The sequence below is a fragment of the Papio anubis genome, chromosome 11, assembly GCF_008728515.1.
Source record: "Papio anubis isolate 15944 chromosome 11, Panubis1.0, whole genome shotgun sequence".
NCBI lineage: Eukaryota > Metazoa > Chordata > Mammalia > Primates > Cercopithecidae > Papio > Papio anubis.
Genome location: NC_044986.1, coordinates 10242944 through 10253912, shown reverse-complemented (window position 1 = coordinate 10253912; position 10969 = coordinate 10242944). Strand labels below are relative to the sequence as shown.

Sequence of the window (10969 nt, the reverse complement as noted above, 5' to 3'; positions counted from 1 at the left end):
AAATGAAAAACTCCTGGCATGGTGGCTCACCACTCTAATCCCAACACTTTAGGAAGGCCGAGGTGAACAGACTGCTTGAGCCCAGGAGTTTGAGACAGCCTGGGCAACATGGTGAAACCCGTCTCTATAGAGAATATGAAAATTAGCCTGGTGTGGTGGGGCACACCTGCAGTCTCAGGTACTTGGGAGGCTGAGGTGGGAGGATCACTAGAGCCCAGGAGGTGGAGGCTGCATTGAGCCATGGTCATACCACTGCACTCCAGCCTGGACAACAGAGCAAGAGCCTGTCTCAAATAAATAAATAAATATATAATAAAAGTTTAAAAATGGGAGATGTTTGTATCCATGGCAACAATATCAACATATGTCGCCCAGGAGGCCCCTTGGCCGCTAGCAACCTGGAAGATTCTCAGCGTCGGCTGGAATTCCAGAAGCCAAGTCCAGCTAGAACCATGGGGTAGGGAGCTGGGGGAAGAGCCCTGTGTGGGTCCTGCCAGCGGCGAATGACTCAAGCTAATGTGCCTCCACTTACATGTATTGATCGTTTACCTCCCTCTGTTCCCCACGCTAGATCTATGAGCAAGGAGAAAGGAAAAAGGAGTTCAGGTTTAAACTCTTATCACTAAAGTGAGTCTCCTTCTCCATTAAAAAACTATCCAGACCCTGTGGCAGGAATGGGCTCTGTTCTTCGGGCATAAATTTGTGTGTGTGGAAAAAAGACTTATTGGTGAATTTAGCAGTATTTTTCGTTGAACTGGCAGTTGCTAACCATTACACCAGTATTTATTTGATTCTTAAAGAGTACAAAACCATGGACCACAAATAAAGAAGATGGAGTAATAGTTTGTGGCTGGGCCACTAGCTTTAAACTTGAAATGAAGTGTCCAGTTTTGAGTTACTGTGTCCAACCACCATTTGTACAGTTTGAAAAGTGGGGGCATTTTTCCAGCCTGTCAGTGTGACTGTAGTTCATTCCCATGAATGATATCGCTGAAGGAGCAGTTGTTCTGCTATGAGCACCTCACTCATGACCAGAATATATTAAATGTATTAATCTGTGCCTCCCGGCGTAATTTAGGAAGGCCCTCTATTTGACACATTCCTGTACATCCTTGTTTTATTGCCTGCTCCCGCAGGTAACAATGTCTCAAAAGTCCTGCTCCCGAATGAAGTTAAAATTACGTGTCACCCAATAGCATATGCAGTTTTGTGGCTTATTTTGCTGTCAAAATTACCACCGTGCAACAACATGAGGCATTAATGGGGACATAGCGTGATTTACCTCTCGGGATCTGGGCTCGGTGGTGAGGGAGGACTCCTTCGGCCACGTGGCCACATGCGAAGGGAAGCCCTGGCCACCTCTGCCCTTCCACTCTGCCTTCAGTACCCAAACTCTGTCACTGACCATGGCAGGTCTTTCCAGAGGTGAAAATAAGAGGTACTTGAGATTCTCTGCCAAATAATTGCTAAGCTTGTTTTAAGTCACGAAGGGAAAACTGCAAATTTCAAGCAGGTTAGTCTTCCACCAACAAACCGGATTCATAACTTGTTTCCCGGTTAGACTGGTGACTACTGTCTGTTAAGAATGCGCCCAAGACTTAATGCAGAAGTGTCTCATTTTAAGGCTAATGGGAACAGCTCTGACTTACAGTTTGACACAATGTTTTTCTACCCTGCCAAGCCTGTGTCTTTGGAATGTTTATTATTTTAGGTAACAAGACAGCCACAAAGCCAGGTTGAATCTTGTAGTGAGATTATGGATTCGCCATCTAGGAAGAATACGGAATGTAGTTTAAGCCAGCCTGGGAGCCTGGACTAGCAGCTGCCCTAGGAGGTTAATGGGTCCTAGGCACTTTTGCTTGTGTGGGCCCCTTGCTCCATAAGAAAAAAAATATATATTTTTACAACTTCTCAGGTATCAAGACAAATATAATCAGCTGGGCATGGTGGCTCATGCATATAATCCCAGCAATTTGGGAGGTCAAGGCAGGAGGATCACCTGAAGTTGAGAGTTTGAAACCAGTCTGGACAACATAGCCAGACCATGTCTCTTTAAAAAAATAAAATTACTGTTTAAAAACGAGATACTTTTCCAAGTGGGAGAACAGAAAAAATGAAAAATATAAAAATAAAAATAAAACAAAAAGATAGATATAATCTAGGCTGGACTTCTTATTATATAGACATTACTATTCTATTCTATTTATTTTTTCTTTCTGATTTTAAAAGAAATGAAAATAAAAACGTTTCTGTGGGCCGTAGGCACTGTGCCTGCTGTGCCTGATGGCTATGGCCGTCCTGACCTGTGCTGCAGGGTCCAAGTTTCCAATCTTTCCCCGGGAGTTTATTTCAAGGCCGGGACAATCTGGCCGGGGCACCTTATGGAGGGGCTCAGTCAAAAGGCATCCCACTTCTCCAACTTGGCACACAGTGTTTGCCAGTTCTCCCCCAGCGGCGTCCCCAGGGCCTCTTCCTTCCCTCTCCCGTTGATTTGTCTTTATTTTAAATAAATAGGCCAGGGTCTCTGCTATGGATTTTTCCATGCATTTGAGACCTGGGGACAATTCATGAGTGCGAGAGCAGAACGCTCCACCTGCGGGTGTGGCTAGCCACGATGACGGGAAGCGCGTTAGTAATGGGCCACTGCGGCTGACCCTCGACCTCATCGACCGCCGCCCCTCTCCCTAGCCAGGTTCTGCTGTCCAGGCAGCTGCAGAGGAGTTTAAAGGGCAGCCATCGTCCCTGGTCAGCCAGGCTGCCATTAATAACGTTTGCGTCTGTGACAATGACAAACCTGCAGTACTTGAGGAGAGTTTATTAAGGTCAGTCTATAAATAAGAATTAAAAATTTAAAAAAATCGGTTGACAGAGATGAACAGACAGATGAATAAAGTGATTGGGTGAAACAATAAATATAAAAGTGGACAAGGAGCTCCCAGAGCTGGCCTGTAAATCAGAGCCCAGCCCAGTCTTCCTCCAGCCTCGCCTGAAGTTTAGATTTCATGAAGACACTCAGAACTTGTAGATCTTGTGAATCTAGGCCCTGGCTAATATTTTGTCATTTAATGCCTGTTCTCTCAGCTGATAAAAAGAATTGCAGTCATTTCTCTTTGTCAAACCCATAACTGAGAGCTGGTAAAATTTAAATGTCTCATCTGTCCTCCAGCTTGCATGCAGATGCCATTCCCCAGGAGCTTGGCTCCAGGCCTGTGGGCAAGTGACAGTCCCCCGGCTCGCCCAGCTGGCTCTTGCTGTCTCGAGATGGACTGCCTGAGCAAACTAGCCAGGGGGATTGGAAGCCAGAAGTGTGTCTTCCTGCAGCTTGGGCCCCTGATTCTCCCCGACAGTCCACAGGCCTTTGGGGTTTTGGTGCAGACCATCCCAGTCCACTTTCTCAATGAAGTGGCTCCTGCTCTGTAGGCCTTTTCAGTGATTGTGATGATTTTTAATCATATATTTAAGCAACTATTTTCAAAGTTCTTTTGCATCCGTTAGCTCATTTGGCCCTCACAAGAAGCCCAGGAGAGACTCAGAGCAAATTTGATTATCTCCATTTGGAAGATACACGGGGCACAGAGAGGTCAGGCTAGTCTGAGGTCACTCTGCACGTAGGAGCAGAACCAGGTCACTGTCCACTAAATGTAGGAAGAAGAAAGGGAAAGAAAGCAGTGGGTAGAAAGTCCAAGGGCTGCAAAGAAATGAAACGTAGCCAGCTTTCTACCCACCAGGAATGTGTGTTAGCGTGAAAGTTAACTTGTCCTCACTTCAGTGACAAGCAGGGAGCACTATGGTAGCTCTGCAGGGCTGTCAGGTCGGAAACAACCTTCAGAATCATCACATTATTAGGATGTGGTGCTTTATTCCAAATAGAGGAGTAAATTTCACTGTGTTTCATCCTTCAGAAAAGACAATCAGATAGAAATACTCATGGTAACTGATTCTCAGTTAAGCAGAATCATCAACAAGCCAGAATGTCACAATAAGAAAGCAGACAATAGACGGGATGGTAAGTTCTCCTATATATTCTGCCCTCTGTTAGTCCTTAGATTCTCCATGACTCAATTAAAGCTTGAGGGTCTTAGGGGTGCAACACAGACTTGGAGTTGTACAGAGCTCAGAACCACAGGCAAGAAAGAAGGGAGACTTCAGAGCCGGAGTCTAAAAGAGAGGATTCTGCCATTCCATGCAGCTTATCAAATGTCTGGTGAGTATGTCCCCCAAGCCAGACCCCGGACCAGGAGCACCAGAGTGGGGACACAGTGAAGTGACCCCAGTCCCTGAGCTTCAGGTGGAGGACAGGCAAATATGTGACTAATTGTGAGATGCACTGTGAGAACTCTGTCAGTAGTGTCGACACCATTCTGCCATGAAGATCTCTACCACAGGAAAGGAATTCTAGGAAGGCGACACAGAGGAGGTGTCCCAAAAGAACTAAGCTTGAAAGGAACGTGGGAAAATCCCATATGGGAAAGGAAACAGCATGTCAGGTGCCACAGGCTGTGTCCCCTCAAAATTCATGTGTTGAAGCCCTTGCCCCCAGAACCTCAGAATATGACTGTATTGGGAGATATGGTCTTTCAAGAGACGATAAAATTAAAATGAGGTCATTAGGGTGGGCCCCAAGTCAATCTGACTGATGTCCTTATCAAAACAGGAGATTAGAACACAGATGGGTACATAGGAAAGACCTTGTGAAGACCCAGAGAAGACGGCCACCTACAAGCCAAGGAGGGAGGCCTCAGAGGGAACAACCCTGCTGACACTGTGATCTCGGAGTTCCAGCCTCCAGAACTGTGAGGAAATAGATTTCTGTCATTTAGGACACCTAGTTGGCGGTTATGTTTTACAGCTGCCCTAGCAAACTGATATACCAGGAAAGCAAAGAGCCCGGCACAGTTCTGGGAGTGGGAATGTGTCTGAGTGTTTAGAGCATGGTGGTGCTTTGAGGAGTCCAGGTGGCTAGTAGGAGACAGAACGTGCTTGCTGGAGGCACCAGGACGCCAGAGTTCTTGCCTCATTACCAACCGTTGTCCTCATGGGAGTGCCATGGCAGCCTTTCCTGGCTGTGCCCTGCTCCACTCCTGTCTCCCAGGGGAAGCTGGGCACTTATACCCTTTGCTTTGCTTTAGTGCAAACTTAAAGGCAGCTCCCAGCTTAGAATATCCAGCTCCTTCCCTGGGGTCTCCCCAGTGGCAACCATGTGCCTCCCACATGTTTGTGGCGGGCAGAGTCAACAGATACGTGTGTGAGTTCAGGGTTGTCTGCTCCTCTCCAACACCCTTGGCTTGCTAGCTTTCCACCCTAGGAGCTTCCCAGATCTCACCTAGTAGATGGCTGCTGGGGGAAACCACTCAACTCAAAGCCACGGCCAGCTGGAAGATGTTTCAGAAACTCTCAGCTGACATTGCAGCCTCTGTGGTGTGGGAGAATGTGGTAGGCTGAATCATAGCCCCTCAAAAATATCAGGCCCTAATCTCCGGAACCTATAAAATGTTCACATACAGAGAAAGAATCTTTGCATAGGTGATCTTGACGTGCGAGATTATCCTGGATTCTGGCAGTAGGCCCTAAATGCAATCACATGTATCCTTATAGAAGGGAGGGAGATGAAAATTTTATACACACAGAGGAGAAGGCACTGGGAAGACAGAGCCAAGAGATTTGAAGATGCTGGCCTTGAAGATAGTGTGATGCAGCCACAAACCAAGGAAAGCCGGCAGCTACAAGAAGCTGGGAATGGCAAGGAAGACTTCTCCCCAGGGTCTCCGAGGGAACAAGGCCTTACCCACACCTTGATTTGATACTGATTTCAAACTTCTGGCCTTGGTAATGGTGAGAGAATAATCCTGTTTTAAGCCACCACATTCCTGGTCATTTGTTACAGCAACACAGGAAGCTCATACAGAGAGGCGGGCCAGGGATCCAGGTGGAGCTCTGACACCTGATAGTTCCAGGCACTTTATGCTTTCTCCGATCTCAGTTTCCTCCCCTGCACTCCCATTGCATAATGTATCGTTGCCATTGTGACAGCCAATCCTGGCCTGCCTGCATATGCACCTGGGTCAAGGGGCACCCACAGCACTCTAGCCAGGCCTGGGAACCGCAGCGTTGCCCCACACGCAGCAGAATATCATGACCTTTGGCCTTGCTATCTGAGAGTTTGAGCAGCCCAGATCATGGGTGTTCGCCTCGATGTTCCCATTTGTTGCACCCAATCTGATGATAAACATGGAGACCTCAGGAACACTGGCCTGGAAAGGCCCTAACAACTGAGAGATGTAGCTGAGGCAAGAGGAAAGAAAGGAAATGGCATTTTCCCTCCAAAAGGCCTGGGCCTTATTGAATGAGCCATAGCCAGGGAGCCCCAGTGTGCACCTGGAAGGTGTCCTCCAGCAGTGATCCCAGAGGTCATTGCCCCTGGTTTCACCCACAGCAATGGGCAGCAGTGATGGGGGCCAAGTCACTGAGAAAGAAAGGGAAAGTGGAAGTGGGACTGGGGGTAAGGAAAGTGTACATCTGGGTGGGTTTGCCAGGAGATGGGGAGGCCTCATGTTTGAGAGGAGCATCCAGATGCCACCCGCTCAGGGGAGCAGGCTGCTCAGAAGCCCTCACCCCAAGTCCAGGAGTGGGTCCTGGCCAGAAAACATGCAGTTGTTGCAACCAGGTGCAGGGAACTCTTCCTGCAGACACACCTGTGCTGCCTGGCAGCGCACCCTTTTGGGGTCCTCTTCTGGCTCGCAGTCACCCACCTCCTTGATCTCACTAACTGCCAAGTCACCCTCTATGATATCATCCTCACTCTTTCTTCACTGCTCCTAACGCAGTCTGAAATTGTGTATTTTGTCCTGATTTATTGTCAGTCTCTCCTCATAAGAATTTAAGTGCCTGGGCCAGGCATGGCGGCTCATGCCTATAATCCCAGCACTTTGGGTGGCCAAGGTAGGCAGATCATGAGGTCAAGAGATCGAGATCATCCTAGCCAACATGGTGAAACCTTGTCTCTACTGAAAATACAAAAATTAGATGGGCATGGTGGTGCACGCCCGTAGTCCCAGCTACTTGGGAGGCTGAGGCAGGAAAATCACTTGAACCTGGAAGGCAGAGGTTGCAGTGAGCCAAGATCATGCCACTGCACTCCAGCCTGGGTGACAGAGTGAGACTCCGTCTAAAAAAAAAAAAATTTAAGTGCTTGGATATACCAGGCTGTGACTTCAGTGCCTCCTCTCTGCCACAGAGAACTCACTCAGGAAATATTGAATGAATGGATGAATGAGTGAGTAAATGAGTGGATGAATGAGTGAGTAAATGAGTGGATGAATGAGTGAGTGAATGAATGAATGAGTGAATGAATAAACGAGTGAGTGATGCATGAATGAGTGAATGGATGAGTGAATGGATGAATGAGTGCATGATGGATGAATGAGTGAATGAATGAATGAGTGACTGCGTGATGAATGAATGTGTGAATGGGTGAATGAGTGAATGAATGGATGAATTAATGAATGCATGGATGAATGAGAGAATGGGAGAATGAGTGAGGGCATGGATGAATTAATGAGGGAATGGATGAATGAATGAGTGAATGAATGAGTGAATGAATGGCTGAGTGAATGGATGAATGAATGAGTGCATGGATGAATTAATCAGTGAATGAATAAATGAATGAGTGAGTGGATGAGTGCATGAATGAATTAATGCGTGATCGATGAATGAGTGAATGGATGAATGACTGAGTGAGTGAATGGATTAATTCGTGAATGGATGGGAATGGATTAATTAGTGAATGGATGGATGAATGAGTGAATATGTGACTGAGTGAGTGAGTGCACGAGTGAGTGAGTGAGTGGGTGAGTGAGTGAGTGAACGAGTGAATGAGTGCTTCAGTGAATAAATGAATGAATGAGTGAGCGAATGGATAAATGAGTGCATGAGTGAATGAGAGGGGCACTCAAGCCCCACACCGATATTCACAGATGGCAAGGAGGGGTCCTCAGAATCAGGATGACAGCTCAGCAGGGAAGTGCAGACATCCCTCTGCCACACACCCCTACTCACCACCATTCTGCGTTCACAGGGCTGATTTCCAGGGCTCTCTAGAGAGCATTCCAGAAGCTCCACAGAGCCTCTGGGAGCTCAGAGGAGTGAGGGAGGTTCCTGTCCTCCTCTCTCTGATCTTGAGCCCGAAGTCCAGGGCCAGGGAGACCCATCAGCTGCTGTCGTACCACAGGGCAGGTTATGGTGATGGCCGTGCCTGGGGGCCAGACAGGGTCACTGAGGTGGAGGTGGGAGAGATGGACCTGGGGGACTGGGGTTCAGTGGTTTCTCACAGTGTTCAAATCAAAGACCAAAGGCAAGGACTTGGGCTTCTTTCAAAGAATGGGAGCCTTATTTAACCCATAATCCCACCGTAGTTGATGATGCCTGCAGACCCTATTCTCGGCAACACGTGGCTGCCCCCCTCTCTGGTGGAGCCAGGTCTCCCACGGCCCACCCACCTCAGGGGCAGGAAGGTGTCCCTTTCATTTCTTCTCTGCATTCCACTCTCTCAGTGACATTTTAATCTTTTCAAACTGGAAGGAAATCTTTGCTAATCACCCTCTGAAAATCTTTAGTTGTTAAAATTCCTTTTTTTTTTTTTTTTGCTGCTTAAAGTTTCATTATTTTTAAACAATCCAATTTTACGGGCATTGCATCCTTAATGTGCCCTAATTACGGGGGATGTTTTGGTAAAGCAGTGGGGTGCTTCATTCAGGAAGTTTCACCTTCTCCAGGAAGGGGCTGCTGAGGGTTTTCGGGGATTCCTACATCGTTATACATCATAATTATGCATATTTTTACTAGGGGCTGTGAAGATGCTTTGTTACAAATAATTAAATTCAGCACAACCAGAAGTGCACCAAGAAAATACAAACCTTGCATAAAAGCAACAAAATTAGCAGCTTCAGATGAATCTTCAGAACTACCTTTATTAGAATCCAACCAATCCCTTCTCTTCAGTCAGTCCCCAAGAAGGAGCAGAAGAATGCAACTCCTGTGACTGCACGTGAGTGGGTTGGAGTCAGGAAACCTATGTTTGAGTTCTGGCTCTGCTTTTAAACCGGGACTGTGGCCTTGGGTGAGTTCTTTTCTCCCTGAGCTTTGGTTTTCTTACCCGTAAAATGGAGAAAATAGCAATACAAGCTGTGAGAGTCAAATGAGATAATAGATGTAAACATGCCTTACAAACTTTGAAGGGCCAGATATACTACTCAGAGGCCCAGCCTCTCCTGGAGAATGAATCGGAGGAATGGAAGCCTCCTTACCCAAAACTGCTGCCTGCCAGCTGAGCCAGATGGCTCCATCCACCATAGGCACTCTGTCCCGCCCTTGGGCCTAAACAAACTTCACATTCCTGCTGCTGTTTGGGGGCCCCCACTACCCTCAGGGTCCCAAGGTCAAACAACCTGGCACCTCTATTTTCTCTCCTGTTAGGAACTGGAGAGCTGTAAAATGGATATTTCAGAAAGCCCAATGCGTGGGTCATGGGGCCGATACCAGCATCTGCAAGCCTCTTTAATTTCACTTAAAGGTAAAATTTAGTCAGTCACATAATGGGAGATTCTTTAAAATCCACCACCAATGTTTTTGGTGAACCCCTTTTATGAAATAATCACATAACTTCAGCAGATTGCCCAGGGTCTTGAAAAAAAAAAAAAAAAAGAAAAAAAGAAATAATCACATAAGCCTTCAATCCACATTTCTTAAATAAAATGATTGACCAGAGGCATTTAAAAAACACAGTTTGAGAGTATCAATGGAGATTTGGTTGGAAAATCTTAAACTACAAATTCTACAAATGGCTCCTCCTTCCTTAAACCTGAGCCTGATCCCTGTTCAAGCAAGAAGGCAGGATCTCAGCGTCTGCACTGCAAGCAGTTCGAATATCCGAGTGGGGACTCGCGATTGGCTCTTTCTCCATGTGCCATGGAATTCTCAGCCCATGCAGATTTATCCTCAGCCTCAGACAGGGGCGTTTTGGGTTTAAATATACATATGCATATTGACAGGGCCACTTTCCTTAAAGGAGGGGAGGGCACAGAACAGGCCATGGCCATCTTTGCCATCTGTGGGTGCCCACCTGCCCGCCATCTAGAGTCATACTGGAGCGGTGGTCACGTGGGCATACTGACAGATCGTAGAAGCACATGTCCCTCTACCTTCTTTCGACAGTATCTGCCATTTGTTTATTCTTTGGTGTGAATAAAGATAACTTTTCTTCAGAGAGTGAGGCAGCTCACCAGAGACCCCTTCAGATGCCATGAGATGGGCCTGGGGACTTCTGGAACAATGAGGGGACACAGGCCATCATCCTACTGAACACTCTGGGGAGCCACTCTGGGGAAATACTGCTGTTGGAATATGACCAGGGCACACCAAGAGAAGCCTTGATGCTTAAAGCAAGAGTTACTCCTGCCGTCAGGAGGGCAGATGGAATGGACAGGGTGGGCTCTGGGGTGGAGGTTCTGCTGAGGGGCTTCCTGCCCTGGTTGCTGCACTTGGCCAGTGGATGACATTGCCAGACCTCCTGCTCCAGAAGCAGCAGCCTTCCCCCATGGCAGAGTTGGTTCCCAACTCCCTCAAGACAAAAGGCACTATGGCAACTAGACATGATTGTTGTGATTAATCACTCCTGACATCTAAAGGGTTTTGCTCCTGAGGTCATCTGGCATAGTGGCAAAGCACACAGACCCGAGGGACAGCACTGCCACCTTCTTCTAGCTGGGGGAGATTGGGGACATCACTGTCATCTCTAAAACAGGAACAGCAATAATGATAATTACAGTAGTAATTATGTCATAGGGTCATCATCAAGATTAAATGGGATCATCTGTGTCAATTACCCAGCAAACACTAAATGTTCAATGTATTTTGTTATAACTTGCAGTTATTTTAATCACACTTTATCCTCATGGTAATTTTGTAAGTTGTA

General features: G+C 47.0%; 1 long non-coding RNA gene across 2 annotated transcripts in view; it reads right to left on the bottom strand.

Annotated features, from left to right (window-relative positions):
- Positions 1 to 8612: 8612 nt before the first annotated feature.
- Positions 8613 to 10969, bottom strand: part of LOC103887789 — a 16098-nt gene continuing 13741 nt past the window's right edge. For both annotated transcript variants that reach the window (XR_002524492.2, XR_004176863.1), the window contains one exon: positions 8613 to 10969. This exon is cut by the window's right edge and continues 1761 nt beyond it. This is a non-coding gene — a long non-coding RNA (uncharacterized LOC103887789).